Below are 14,841 nucleotides of genomic sequence, written 5' to 3' on the forward strand. Positions count from 1 at the left end.
GTAGGTGCAGGGAGCCTGGCCTTGGCAGTGGGTAGGTGTAGGGACTGCAGCAGACTGAGGCTCTGGGGCCTGTCTGGGGTCCTGTGGGCTGCTTTGACCCTTCACTGACCATCACACTGTCTTGATTCCATGCGTCCACCTCTGAGGCTTTTCCAGTACAATCTTAGCAGCCCACCATATCAGGGCATTATCTTACAAAGGTGTTTGAGAGGCCATCCTTGGGGACGTTGGGTCTGGAGGTGACAGCACTCAGGTCTCTTGGTCCCAGGTCTGGACCTACTGTGCAGCTGCCTGTGGGGTTTGCTGAGGGTGCAGGCCCTTCTCCAGTGGGGCTTGTTTCTCTCCGGACTTGTCCTCAGAACCATGGAAGGGTGGGTGGTCCTTTGTAGCTATGCCCTCAGTTGGGCCTTGGCTTTTCTCTGGGCCACTGGTTGCCAAGTGGAGCTTCAGTGGGCAGTGATGATCACCTGTGATGTTCTCTGAAGGGACCAAGGTGGTGGCTGCTGAGTGGGGCTGAGGGCAGAGGCCTTGCTCTGGGAATCCTGCTGGTGGCTGCTGGAGCCCTCTCCCTCTTGCTCTTGGTTACTCCAGCCATTTCTCAGCACTTAATGAGTCTGTGCCAAGTTCTGTGCTCTCATAGGGCTCCCAGCTTGTTGGGAAGGGCAAAGGTGTGGCCTGGGTCTCAGGGGAATATCCAGGATGAGAAATGCCTCCTGGCCAGGGAGGAGTCTAAAGGCCAAGCTTTGTGGCTAGGTGACACCAGGGCTGGTCTACAGGAAGGCACCTGCACTAATCCTGTGGACAAGGAGAGGCTGGGGGAGGGGCCTTGGGAGACCCTGGTGTATTCAGGGATGTGTGAACCATGTGGTTGCAGCTGTGGGTGCACAGGATCGGGAGTGGCTGGAGCTGACCCTGGGAGGTCAGCAGGAAGGGCTCCCTTGTCTGGGGTGGGGAATCCAAACTTTAGGATTGGTTTATTCTTGGGATTCTTTTCAGGGGTGTCAGTTTACATGTTTTTTCTGTTCTCATTCTTCTCCAGGTCAGGTTTAATGGGGGAAAACTCCAGTCCACAGTCTATTTTGGTCCTGGGCTTTAGCTCAATTTCCTAGAGGGGATTCCATCCATCTATCCATCTGTCCATCTATCCATTCATTCTCCTATGCATCCATCTTCCACCTACCTAGCAAGTGTTGACTGGGAGCCTCCTATGGATCAGGAACCTTGTCAAGTACTGGGTGGATCACCAAGTACACAGGGTGGTGCCACCTCCCTGTCAAAGGTTATGATTATACACCACAGCCACAGATCTGCTGAGCGGTCCCAGGAGTTGGCAGAGAGGTTGTGCCCCTGGGTTTTCATCTACTGGGGACTCTTCTGGGGCTGTGTGGGCATTTGGGGGACACCTCTGATTCAGTGCTCCTGCACTTCCCTCTTTACTTTATTTCCTCAGTATGCCTCTCCTTCCCACTCTTTTGTTTCACTGGAAAGAGTAGAAACATTGAACTAACTGAAACCATTTGTGTATTTTGGAGGAGAGTTGCTGCTCCTTTTTCTTAGAGACAGGTGCAGCCTGCTCAGCCCGGCAGCCTGGGCACCGTCCATCATTTCTGGGCATCCTGCAGATGTTGGGCAGTCTGTGCCTCCCACGAGGATGTGATGTCCTCGGGGCCAGGACTGTGTGGCAGTCGCCATTTTATCTTCCAAGAGCAGCATGAGGCTTGGTCAAGAGCAGCTGTTAAGTGAAAAAATGAATGGATATTTTATACTTCATACCTCCAATAGAAAGGGCCTAAAGTTAACTTTTGTGTATGTGTATGCTTAACTTGTCTTTTTGGCTGGTCTGACGGCCAGTGTGTCAGTAAACATTTTGGTCTTTAAACTTTGGCTATTAGGAAGGTTTAAGTTTGCCTAAGAACCCTGTCTTAGGTTTGGGTGGGTCAGTAAATGGGATCTCAGCTACTCCTGCAGGTGGGACAATCCTGAGCTCAGCTATGGCATGTGGTAGTGGGGCACAGAGTACAGAGAGATGAGTGTGCTGGGGGAGAGGTGGTGGTAAGTAGGGCAGGCAGGTGTGGGAGACTGGACATGTGTACACACACACACAGAGACATGGACTAATCCAGTGGTTCAACCAAACAGCCATACCCAGTTATACAACTAGACCCTCAACAGCTACACACACACAAACTCATATGCCTCTGTAGACCCACACATTAATAGGCACACAGACATCTACAGGGATGATGGCATCGCTGGTGGTAGAGTGATCTAGGGAAAGCATTACATCTCTGGGAAAGAAATGGCAATTACCCAGTGATAGTTGTAGCAGGTGGCCTTGACCTTTCTACACAGATAAATACCAGCAATCTCTTTCTGTAGAGAGGAGAATGGGAGGAAGAACAGCAAGAACAGCTGGATGGTAGGGCAGCTTCCCATCTCTCCGGGAGTGGATGTCACCTTTCACTAGAGTATGTGGGACAAAGGCAGGAGGGGTCTCTGCAGCTGCTGTCCCTGCCTAGATTGGCTTCCCAGGTGTGGACCATGGCCCTTTTTTAATCTCTTGTTGAAGCACAGCCTGAGTTGACTCCAGGCTTCAGATCGATTGCTGCTCAGTCTGCTGAAGTGACTGAACCTCTCACAATTTGAATATAAAGACTGTGCTTTTTAATACATTTGTAGCAAAGGTAAATTAAGTAATGGCAACGTTCTGTTGTCCCACATGATATATGCAAATATTTCTTACTCCAACATGATAAATCGGTAGCAGATGACTTTATCACTCAGAGCTAGGATAATTCTGTGCCATTTAAGTATCATTTACTGGAATATTTTAAATTACTAATTAATTATAGAAGATTAATTTTTAAATATGACCCCGCATTTGCATTTAATTATATCCTACTGTTTACAGATTTTAAAGCCTTAGCACTTTAGCAAAAGTGCTTCCAGTCTGAGGAATTTGTATTTTCTTTTAAAAATTCTTAGAAATGAGATCACAAGGAAGAAATGTTTTCTAGAATTTGTTCTGGTGGGTTTAGAACTCAGCAGCTGCAAGGGGGAGCCAGAACTCAGGGTCTGTCTGAGGTGGGGAAGGGAACAAAGAACTGTCCTGTTGGGCCTACAGCAAGACTCCACATAGCTGCTGTCCCCTTCCTCCTCTGTCCCCACCCTCCTGCTCATCCTTCCAGGCCCCTTGCAGGCTGGAGAAGCTGCTGTGAGTTCCCTTCCTGAGCACTAGCCAACATTGTCTTTCAGGTTTCTGGTGTCACAGCCCATCCTCTGTGACAGCCGTGTCACCTCCCACAGGGCCGGCTGCATCCTGAATGCACCTCCATGGACACCTCATCCCGGAACCTGCCTTGCCCCACCCTTGTTATGTGACTGACTGTTTCATCTTCCCCACGTGACCTGGCAGTGTCTTTGTTAATCACCTCTTCAGTGCTTGTGAATGATGCTTGGCAAATGGACAGATGATGGGTGGGGTCCCAGGAGCACTGATTGCTGCCCCCAGGCAAACATTGTCTAGAACCCGTTCACAGTGGGCAGACGAAACACATCCTTGATGCTCCAGCCAACCAGAGCTACCAGAAACATTGTTTTGAAAGAATTTAATGTCTGATTTTTGATATTTCAAAGGAACATCCAAGCAATCATCAAGGGAAAATGCTTGAATGCTGCTGGGCTTTCTGGTGTTTATTTTCTGGTTGAGTGTTGTTCTATTCCGAGTTACATCTTGAATCATTCTATCCTGTTCCCGGTGCTCAGGGCTGCTGAAGGCTTTACTAGGGCTGCTGGGAGGCCCATCCTCTTCTTGGGGTCACAGAGGAGGGCTGTGAGCTTGGAGCATGGGCCTGGAGACATCTCTTGTTCTTTCCTTCCTTCCTGGGTCATTAAGTAGCTGAGCAAAGTGTCAGCTCCTCCCTGCAGAGTCTCTGTAGCTTATTAGCAGGTGGCCCCCCTGGCTGGGGAGGCAGCAGGCATGAGAAATAGGTGTTACAAATGGAGACAGCCTGCAGCAGCTGACATGACTCAGTTACCCTTTCTGTTTTTCCAGATCCCCAAGGGCATGCGTGCAGCCTGTGGGGGGGCTCCCCTGAGGTGGTGGGAAGGGTTGCATGGTGCCTGAAGGATTGGACCGGGAGTCCCCTGAAGCAGCCACAGGAAGGCAGGGGTGAGAAGAGGTTATCCAAATTGGTGTGAGTTCATCTTGAAGAAGCTGTCTGTGCCATGTAGCCTGTGTCTGGTGCCATGCTCCGCATGTGATGACCATAGACAGAGCTATTGCTTGGTGCTGGCCATCTGCGCTCAAGGTGCCAGTGTCCCTGGAGAGGGGAATGCCTCTGCATCAGTCAACTGCTCTCGTGTAACAAGCCAGCCTCAAACCCAGTGTCATAAAACAATAAGCATCAGCCTTATGGGTGGCAGCCCTGGGTCAGGATCCACGGATCTCAGCTGGGCTGGCTATGTATCTGGCTGGCCAGCTGTGAGCTGGGGTGATGGTGACCAGGCCAGGGGTGATGGGTTGCCTGGCATGCTAGCCCAGGCTTCTTTACATGGCAGCAGAACTCCAGGAAAGCAAGTGTGAGTGCTCAGTGCTGTTGAGGCCCCAGGCCCAGACTTGGTGCACTGTGGCTTCCTCTGTCATGTCTTGCCCACCAGAGCAAGCCACGAGATTAGTCCCCCAGAGGGAGCAAAGAGACTCCTCCTCTGGAGGGTGACCCCCTTCAGGGGGAAGCTACATAGCCATCTTGCAATGGGACTGGGTGCAGCAGAGGTGTCTCCCCATCACCCCTCTCCTGTCACCCCAGGGTGCAGATGTGCTTCCTGGGAGACAGAGGCGCAGGTCCCCTGGAGTATGTGTCTCCCAACTCTTACTTCGCTTTAATGTTGTTCAACTTTGGGGTCAGGGTAGTGAGGAGGGGGATGTGGGGCAGAGGGAGGGATAGAAATTTGCCTTATTTACAAGTCTGCCTTATTCACACCCATGAACTCAGCCAATCTTCTCAACTGCGCTGGAGGGAAGGGCTGGGACAGAAGGTAGGGTCTGTGGGGATTTTGAGATTTGCTCCACTTCCCACAGATGATGAGTCAGTAGCTGGGCTGTGGACTCAGAGCCCCCCGATTCAAAGCCCAGCTCTTTTTCAGTCTGTATGATGGAGAGGAGGCTTGTTGCCCTTGACAGGCAGAGGGAAAGCCCATTGTCATTCTAGGATGTGACAGGGAGCAGGTTTGGTGGATGTTACCCCAGGGGAGCAGGTGGGAAAGGGGATTGGACTCTTCTGGGATCATCTGGGGACCCCATGAGGAACACCCCCAGACCTCTGTCTACCAACATACCTGCAGAGAGTACAGGGCACAGGTGGGCTGCCTTTGCCTCTCCCTCAACAACCAGCAGAGTGGCTTCCATGGGGTCCCTGGGCACCAGAGGGCATGACAGCATTTTACATCAGCCTCTGTCTGCTGAGCAGGAAAGGGCAGCATTCCAGACAGATCTGGCCCCACTCCTGCCTCACTGCCCCCCGCCCCCCCTTGCAGCTTTCTGGGCTTTGGGTGTCCATCTGCACACCAGAGTTAGTAATACTCGACTCCTGGGGATCTTCTATGAATTGAGCACAGGGCATGATGGGGTTCAGAGCTCCCTCTTTCCTCTCTCACAGTGCCTAACGTGGGCGTGGGCACAGTCACCGAGAAGGTGCCCGTGAACTTGTGTAAGCAGGGATAGAAGAGGCTCAGAGGCATTGAGAAGAACAGAACATCTTCTGTGACCCTGAGCGAAGTCAATATTCCAGATTTGGGGATGTCGTAATGGCTGAGACCAGGCATTGTGCAGGTGACCTGCAGGTGACCTGCAGCTCAGTCAGTGGGCTTAGGAGAGAAGTGGCAAGGCTGGTGGCCATCACCTCGTGTGTCTGCTCCTCATCTCCTGCTGTTCCCCTGCAGGGTGTGGTGTGGCATCTTCCTCTCCATAGTGTGTTACATGCACACCTGCAGTGTCACCTGTGTGTGCCATGGGTGGTCTCAGGGAGAAGGCAAGGAGCAGGGGTTGCGATCCATAATTGGAGCCACAGAGCCTGGGGAGGAGAGTGGCTGCAGGAGGCAGCAGGTTGGGGTGAAGAGAAGTTTACCAGGGGAAGCACCCCCAATAAACACCGGGTACACTGGGGAGTCAGGAAGGGAGGCGGTCGGTTTCCTACCACAGGCAGGTGCAAAACTTGAACCACTTTGATTTAAATAAGAGACAGGTCAGCACACGCCAGGGCATCCCCTTCTCTCCTTCCTCCCTTGCCCACTCCACCTGTTCGCTTCTTCCCAGAGGAAAGCCGAGGCTTGTAGATGCTCAGTGGGAGACACGGTGAAGCTTCTTCCAGGGCTGGGGATCCTGGTGGCACAGAGGAAGGGCGTTGTATTTGGAGTAAACAGACGCGGTCACAGCCCCAGCTCTGCTATGGCGCTATCTTTTCGAGACTGTTCGCTGGTCTGTGAGATATTAATATCTTCCCAGGGCATTGCTGTGGGAATTCAATAAGATAAAAATCATTAGGGGACTCTGGTCCATGGATGGTATTTAGCACCAACCTGGGTCAAGGTCAGAAGTGTCAGCATCTCAGAGAAGGGTAGCTTCGGCCAGCCTGGTAACAGGTGGCTGCCCACTCTGCATCTGGAAGCATAGCTCCCAGAGCCAAGTGAGGAAAACAAGGTCTGGGCAGCACCTTGGAGTGGTGAGGGGAGCGTACTTGCAAAAGGGGACAAAGTGGTCATGACCCTCAGCCCGCCCAGGTGGGGTTGAGAACTAGACCAACACTTGGCACTCAGTAGGAGCAGGATTGGGGTCACAGGGCACCTCGTATTTGGGCTGTCTTTGGACCATCCCAGTAGTCAGAGCTGCTAATGGCTTTTCAGGATTGCTGGGCCAGTAGGAGGGACAGCTGCTGGTGCCTTCTGCTTATAAAGTTACTTAACAAAGGAGAAAGCATTTCTTAGTGGTCTGTTGGTGGCCAGCCTACCACTGAGGAAGAATGAGGCCTGTCCCTGGACTTCTTGTACTGGGTGCTTTGGGGGAGAAGACATAAAGACCTGCAGAGCTACACTAGAGAGAGAAAATACACAGTCAGGAAGAGCTGTGCCCTGGGGGGACCCAGCTGCAGACAGCTCTGGGGCTAGCAGAGCAGGGTGAGAAGGGGCTGCATATCTGCTATTCTCTCTGCTCCGTGATGGCTAAGGGGGCCCATGACATCTGGGTAATGGAGAATTCTATAACTTAGGCCTTCTGAAGACAACCAAAGGGTCAGTGAAGAAGAACTAGAGCCACCCTTTGGAATGACAGACAGGTCATCCATCCAAATGCTTGCAGCCTCCAGGCAGCAATATTAAGGCAGAGAGCAGGTGAGCTATGTGGACTTAGAGTATAGCAACTGTGGGCATCTGGGTTCCCACAAGAAAGCCTCGTGTGGTCACCACTTCTTATGTCTAAGCTTTGTGTGGTCACCACTTCTTGTGTCTCAAGAGGAGCCAAAAATCTGGGCTTTCTGTGAATCTCTTAATTTTTTACATGTTTGTCACTAATGACAAAATTTTTAAACTCTTTGTTGGCTGGCTCTGCCTATGGCAGGGCTGATAAGGCTCGTGCACTGCCAAGTGGCAACGTCTGATTTATTGCTCATATACCGTCAACTTAAGCATATTAAATATGAGACTAGTGTGAAATGAACCCTCTTCTCTTTTCCGGTCCTTTATGACTAAGAATTAGCAATCATCCTAGCGTGGTGATCCTTAGAGTCCCTGTTTCCTTCCTTGGATCTTCAAACTACCGACCCTGTTTTCTGTGATTCCAACACTCCCCTCATTTTTGCTGGTCAGTACAAGACATCGCTGAGGGGTCTTAGGGTTCTCCTTTGTACAGTTGACCCTTAAACCATGTGGGTTTAGGGGCACTGGCCCCTGTGCAGTTGAAAATCCACGTATAACTTTTGACTCCTCCAAAGCTTATCTACTAAAAGTCTATTCTTGATTAGAAGCCTGACTGATAAGATAAACAGCTAATTAACACATGTTTTATATGTTTATTTGTATTCTAGACTGTATACTGACAGTAAAGTAAGCTAGGGAAAAGAACATGTTATGAAGAAAATCATAAGCAGGAGAAAATATATTTACTATTCATGTAGTGGAAATGGGTCATGGTGAAGGTCGTCATCCTCATCATCTACTAATTGAGTAGGGTGAGTAGGAAGAAGGGGAGGGGAGAAGGAGTTGATCTTGGTGTCTCAGGGGTAGCCGAGGGAAGGCTGGAGAGGCAGGCATACTCGGGGTAAATTTACTGAAAAAAATACATGTGTAAGTGGACCCATGGAGTTCAAATCCTTGTTGTTCCAGGGTCAACTGCATTTGCAGGCAGTTCTTATTCTTATTATCCATCATTGCTCAAAGCCCACACTAAATGCTAACTAAGCTCTTTAATAATTATAGGCATCTTTGGTCTTTCCTGTGTCAAGGTCAGTTCTTGAGATAGATGTTTTCACTGGCGTTGGTTTGCTCCCTCTAACATTACCCCACGGTGCCACTGCTAGCAGTTTATTATCCCGAGACTGGATAATAAACATGGGTCTTGTCACTTTCTCCTTTGTGAGCACACGGCCCTAGCTCTGTCAGTTCCCTCTCTGTTCTGGGGTGGGGAGCATTTTGGCTTGCCTGGGCTTTAGCGTGAGAAGTAGCTAACTACTTAAATTGTAAGCGGCAAAGGGCTTGCCCATTGGCAATCACGTGGACACCAGTGGGAAAGCCAGCCCTTTGCCACTGAGGGCTTTCTGTGTTCAACAGCTGGACTTTATTCCCACAGTTCCTGCTGTGGGCACAGCACCTCAGGGTGCCTGACCAGGACAGGGCTCAGCCATCACTGCCTGGGGCTGTGGCCTTAGTTCTCACGTTTTTTTAAAACCATATCTCACTTGCAGGGAGGGACTAACCTCACCTCTTGATCACCATGCAGGGTAGGTGCTCAGCAAGTCACCAAGTACACCCAGTAGGCCTTTAAGGAATTATCCAGTTCCCTGGGTGATACGCAGCAGCTCTCCCGAGCCCTACACTAAGATTCATCACATGCTCCTGACCCGACTCTGTCCTGTTCCCTGTTTTACTTGTAGACCACTCACTGCCTTTCTTTTCTGGGTCTCAGTTTGCCTGTCTTAAAATGGATAGGGTATTAATTGAGTAGCTAATATGGACCAGACCCTGCTCTAAACCCTGAGGGCGTAAAGGGACTGAGCCACCAGACAAAATCCTTCTCTTCAAGAAGTGACATGTTAGTGAAGGGGAGGAGGGTCAGACACTAAGCAATACAGGAATAAGCCAAAAGCAATTCAGGTAGTGGTAACCTCCACGAAGAAAAATAAGACAGGGTAAGAAGAGAGTGGTTTAGGCTAGTGGTCAGGGATGATGAGGCCAGTGAGGAGGTGTTTATGGAGATCCTGGAAGAATATGACAGGACCCACCATGCAAGGTCTGGCTGCAGAGATGTCAGCATCTGGCATGGCATGGGCAAAGACCCTGAGGCTGGAATGAGCTCCCCATGTTGGAGGAGGGGGGAGGAGGAGGGTGTGACTGGTGCTAAATGAGCAAGGCTGAGGGTGGTGGCATGTGAAGATGGCGAGGTGTCCCACATCAAGCACTGGGGGCCTCTCAGGACATGGTAGGATTTTGTACTTGATTTCAATCTAATGGGAAGTCACTAAAGGTTTGTGAGCAGTATGATCAGAAAAGGGACCAGGCTGAAGGTGGTGTCTCTGCTGCCTTCTCTGACTCTACATGCAGGTAGCTCAGAGACATGGACATTCGAAGAGATGGTTGTCAGTCCACAGGGAGATGTTTATGGAGCTGAGGGTGGCTATGTGCTCTCGCTGCTCCCTCTGCTTGTGGGGTTATAGGGAGAGCACACGGCCCAGATGGCCAGTCCCCTGCCTGGTAGCCTCTTCTGGGCTCCCTGCGCTCCGGCTGCCTGCTTGGACCCTCAGTGTGGGAAATCAAACTGACTCTTGCTTTGTGCCTTGCCGAGTGTGTTTGTAGGCGCAAGTGAGCTCAGCCTGCCAGCAGCCACCGTGGCAGCCTCCCACGAGGAGCAAGCAATCAGCCTAAAGAGCTTTGAACATTATTAATGTGTGTGCAAATGGGCCTGCTTTGCTGCTCCAAGGACGCTCCTTCTGGCAGGGCTGAGAGGGGACATGCCCTTTGCAGTGTGTCTTTCCTCTTTCCTCCAGCAGGGGATTCAGGGAAGCAGCATCAACAATGACCAGCCCTAGCCCTGCCACACCCTCCCTCAGTGACCGCAGAGAGGTGGGCAGGACTGCTTAGAGCCTGTGGGGTCTCCCCAGCCATAGGGGTTCTATTTGTTTGCATTTCTGCCAACAGGTGAACAAAGCAGTGCTGCCAGCATGCAATTGCCTGTGCGCACATGTGCGTGTTTGCTCCCACTTGGGTCTCTGAACCTGTGTTGCGCGCCCTACTTCCACCATAAAGGATTCATGGGCATGGTGGAGATGGTGATGTAGACTCCTGCGCCAGCCCTGCCCACCCTTCATTGCTCTCACCTGTATCCTGTCCATACTCAAGTTCAGCATCACTAGAAGGTACCAGGCCACAACCCTTTGTTTACAACTATGACCTCTGCTCCCTGGGTCTGGGCTGCAGCTTTCCCTTAGGCTAAGGTGATCTCCTTCCCCTCCTGTGACCCAGGAGATGCCCGGCCCTGTCCGCACCACTCATTACAGGTCACCCATTGCACTTGCATGCTGGGGTAGAGCAGTGGGCAGGTCTGGCTTTGCACGAGGCCGACTTCTTTATAGGACTTATTTCCTAATTCAGGCAGTCGCCAGGTGCCTCGTCAGAGCCTCTCCAGTGATGCTCAGTTCTCTTAGCTCTCCTGCCATGAGTCTGTAGTCCTAGGTTCCTGGACTCTGGATGGCCCCTGCCCAGGCTAGGGGAGGGCACTAAGATCTACAGCAGGTGAGTTCCAGACCGTTCTCCCCTGTCTCCAGCCCTCCCTCACCCTCTTCTGTGCCCAGCCTGGGGGCTCCTGTGCTCTGAGCCCTGGTTCATTTTTGAACATGCAGGGAATGGTTTTGCTTCTCTGGTGGGTTAGGCAGAGGGTTCTGGGCCCTGGCTCAGCATGGGGCGTCTGTCCTGTTAGGTATAGCAACAGTGGGCTAGGGACAGTGGGAAACCTCAGAGCAAATTAAATGATGAAAGGAAGAATTTTATCTGTATGATGGAGAATACCATTTGCACATTTAATTCAGTTGCCAATTTTAAAATATCATGACCTTTGTTTTCTGTGAGGGGCAGTGTCCTTTCACACCTGGCTAGTTTGGGCTTCCAAAGGGAGGTAGGGCCAGGGAGGATGTACAAGGTCCCCCAGCACCCTGCTGGGCTCCAGAACCCAAGAGGCTGAGCAGGGGGAATGTCAGCTTCAGGGCTGTGTATTTCTCTTCCAGCCATTTGGTGTCTCTTCCTACCTGGAGGGACCCATGCCCAGAGTGGCCATCTGCCTCTGCCAACACAAAGCAAATAGAGCCCTGGCTCATAAACAGTCTGGCTTCTCTGCCAGGGTCAGGCAGCGAGGTCTGGGCTCTGGCTCTGCGTGGGGCATCTGTTCTCAGGTGGGGGAGCAGTGGGGACAGCAGAAAGAACAAGGGTTTGGTGCATAGTAAATGCTCAGTAAATAGCCCCAGTATTACTGTGCTGATAGTGACATTGCTGATGGTGGAGATGATACTGATGGTGGTGATGCAATGATGGAAATGATGACACAGGTTGTGCTTCCCATCAGAGCCACCCTGTGTTTGGAATCACTTTGGTCTTGCCTGGAAATGCAAGTAACCCAGAGGTCTCAGCTCCATCATCTAAGGCCCAAAGAATATTTTTACTTTATTTGTGGGTGGGTGTGTGGGAGGGAGGTAGCAGTGAGGACTCTTCGCTGTGAGGTCAACAGGGGTCAGAAGACCCCAAGCTTTGTGGTTGTAGGGTCTGAATGAATATTTCAGGGAGATGTTTGAGCCAGGAACACAGTACATTGGGGAAGGGGCAGGATATTCTTTTGTGCTCACATCACAGTGGGGCCAGGGCTATGTGGGAAGCTGACATTTGCTGCTGGAAGAAGGATCTGAGAGCTGTGTGTTTACTGCAGAGTCTCTGATGTTGGACCTTTGTTCTGGGTGTCTATTGCTGTGTGATAAACCATGTCAAAAGTTAGCACCTTGAAACAGCAATCATTTTATTATCTCTCATAATTTTCCTTAAGTATAAAACTTGTTAAGGGTTCAGCCGGGTGGTTTTGGCTCAGAATCTGTGATGTGGTTCTAATCAGACTGGGAAGGGCTGGAGAAGCCAGAGGCTGGCTAGGTAATCTTCCTTTTCCTTTGGTTTCTCTGAATACACCAGTTTGGGTTTCCTCACAGCACGGCGGCTTAATGATGACAGGACTTCTTATAGGTTGTAATGAGGCTCAGAGCTTCAGGTAAGGGCTCTGGGAAGTCAGGAGGTAGCTTGAGCCTGTGCATTCCAGACTTCTGGCAGGATCAGAGGGTGGGAAGAGTGCTAGGTTTGGGGCACTGTGTTCGGTACTCATCTTTTGTGTCATAATCCTGCTATTTGAGAAGGACTTGAAGGTAACTGATGAGAAGTGATGTTTTTGTTAAGATGCAGCATGAAATTGCGATCTTTAGGGACAGGACCAAAACAGGGCTTGTGAGGTGGCTGGAGGAAAGGATGTGGTAGAGGGGTGGGGGCAGGGCAGGGCATGCTTGGTCCACAGCACTCAGCATCCCTTCCCTGACTCCCAGTGCTATCTCTAGCTTGTCTTAACTTCTGAAGGCCCCATGCTTCTTGTGGTTCTAGGGGGAAATGGAGGTCATGAAGAGATGTGTGACTCAGGGACCTACCATGGGACCTGGGTAGGTCCTTCCAGAAACTGTCAGAGCCAGGTGTGGTGTTCTGCACCAGGGGATGTGAGAGACAGTCCATGCCAGGCAAGGTGTGTAGGGAGCTCAGCTCCAAGCCAGGGAGGGGGCGTGCTACCTGGAAGCCAGCAGCAGCCAGCAAACCAGATGTTCTACTTGGCATTGCTTTCTGCATGACAAAAGCACCGCTCATCAAAAATTGGTAATTCTAAGGCCGGTAGTCACAGAGTTAGAGAATCGTTACATTGGAGGTGATATTTAATATTTATGTCCAAACTGGCGATACCTTGACATTAATTATCCTGTTATAATTAAATCTAGTAATCCATTACATTGCCGTATAATGGATGTGGTTATATAGGACTCTAGTGAGGATAATGGAGTTCTGAGAAGGAGAATTTTCAATTTAAGACCCAGGAACAAAAGCCCTGGATTGTTGGTCATGATTTTTCACACCACCTTTTTTTCTCAAGTCATTTACTCATCATTAAATAAACATTTGTTGAAGATTGGCACTAGAGGGATGTAGGTAAGGGCACTTGTCTGTGCTCAGAGAAGGTAAGCCATCAGTGACAATAGAGGATGGATGTCAGTGCCGGCATTATGGGGCGTCTCTGAACCCAACACGTCCATTCTGGGACAAGGGAGGGCTTTTCGTAGGAAGCAATACCTGCACTGAGTCTTGAAGGACGGGCAAGAGCCAGCCCGGAGAAACAGTGAGGCGGCAGGATGGCAGCATGGATGCTCAGAGCGTGGATGCTGGGGGAAGAGCTTTGAAAGAAAGAGCAATAGATATTTTAATATGGCAACATTCAGAGAGGCACGGAGAGAAAGAGTGGGAGGATGGGCTGGGAAAAGACCCCGTATGCCTGCTACAGGCTGGCGTCCATCTCCAGGACACTGGGAGCCATCACAGCATGGTGTGCCTGGCACATCTGTGTTTACTAAAGTGCTGGCTGGCCTCAGGAAGCATGATGGATTGGATGGGGCACCTGGGGCCAGGGAAGATGGGTGGTGTCTATATTTGGATGAGCATTGACAGAATCTAGAGCCAAGGAAGGAGTAACTTGGGAGGAGGAAACATTTTTGAGGACTATTTTAGGAGTCTGTTCCATAGACCTTAGAGTGAGACTCCAGTTTATTTTGAATAAAATTTGAATTTTAGAATTATTTTAGATTTACAGAAAAGCTGTGAAGATAGTACAGAGTTTGCATATACTCTGCACCCAGTTTTCTCTATTATAAGCTTTTTATATTAGCATAGTACATTTGTCACAATTAATAAACCAGTGTTGGCATAGTGTTAACTAAAGTCCATTTATTATTATTATTTTTTTACATTTTACTCAATGTTTTTTCCTTTCATTTTTCTGTTATTCTATCCAGGATACCACATTGCAGTAGTGATCCTGTCTCCTCAGGTACCACTTGGATGTGATTATTTCTTAGACTTTTTTCTTGGCTTTTGATGACATTGACAGTTCTGAGGAGAGTTGTTTGGGTGTTTTGTAGAATTTATCTAATGTGTTTCTCATGATTAGACTGGGGTTACGGGTTTTGTGAAGGAGACCATAGAGGCAAAGTGCCATTCTCGTCACATCACATCAAGGGTACCCACTATCAACGTGACTTATCATTGTTGATGTTGACCTTGACAACCTGTCTAACACAGTGTTTGTCAGGTTTCTCTACTGTAAAGCTACTCTTTGTTTCCTGCTTTCCATACTTTATTCTTTGGAAAGATCTTACTATGTGAGATCAGCAGGGGTCCTCAAACTTTTTAAACAGGAGCCCAGTTCACTGTCCCTCAGACCGTTGGAGGGCCAGACTGTGGGCCCTGGGATGAGTCGGCTGCTAAGCAGGACAGACAGCGGTGGCAAAAACACCTGGCAGG

General features: G+C 50.1%; 1 protein-coding gene across 1 annotated transcript in view; it reads left to right on the forward strand.

Moving 5' to 3' along the window:
• Window positions 1-14,841, forward strand: part of GRID1 (glutamate ionotropic receptor delta type subunit 1) — a 731,600-nt gene that overhangs the window by 230,173 nt on the left and 486,586 nt on the right. The window lies entirely within an intron of this gene.

This window comes from Otolemur garnettii, unplaced genomic scaffold (genome assembly GCF_000181295.1).
Source record: "Otolemur garnettii isolate 467f Iridium unplaced genomic scaffold, OtoGar3 scaffold00008, whole genome shotgun sequence".
NCBI classification, from domain to species: Eukaryota; Metazoa; Chordata; class Mammalia; order Primates; family Galagidae; genus Otolemur; species Otolemur garnettii.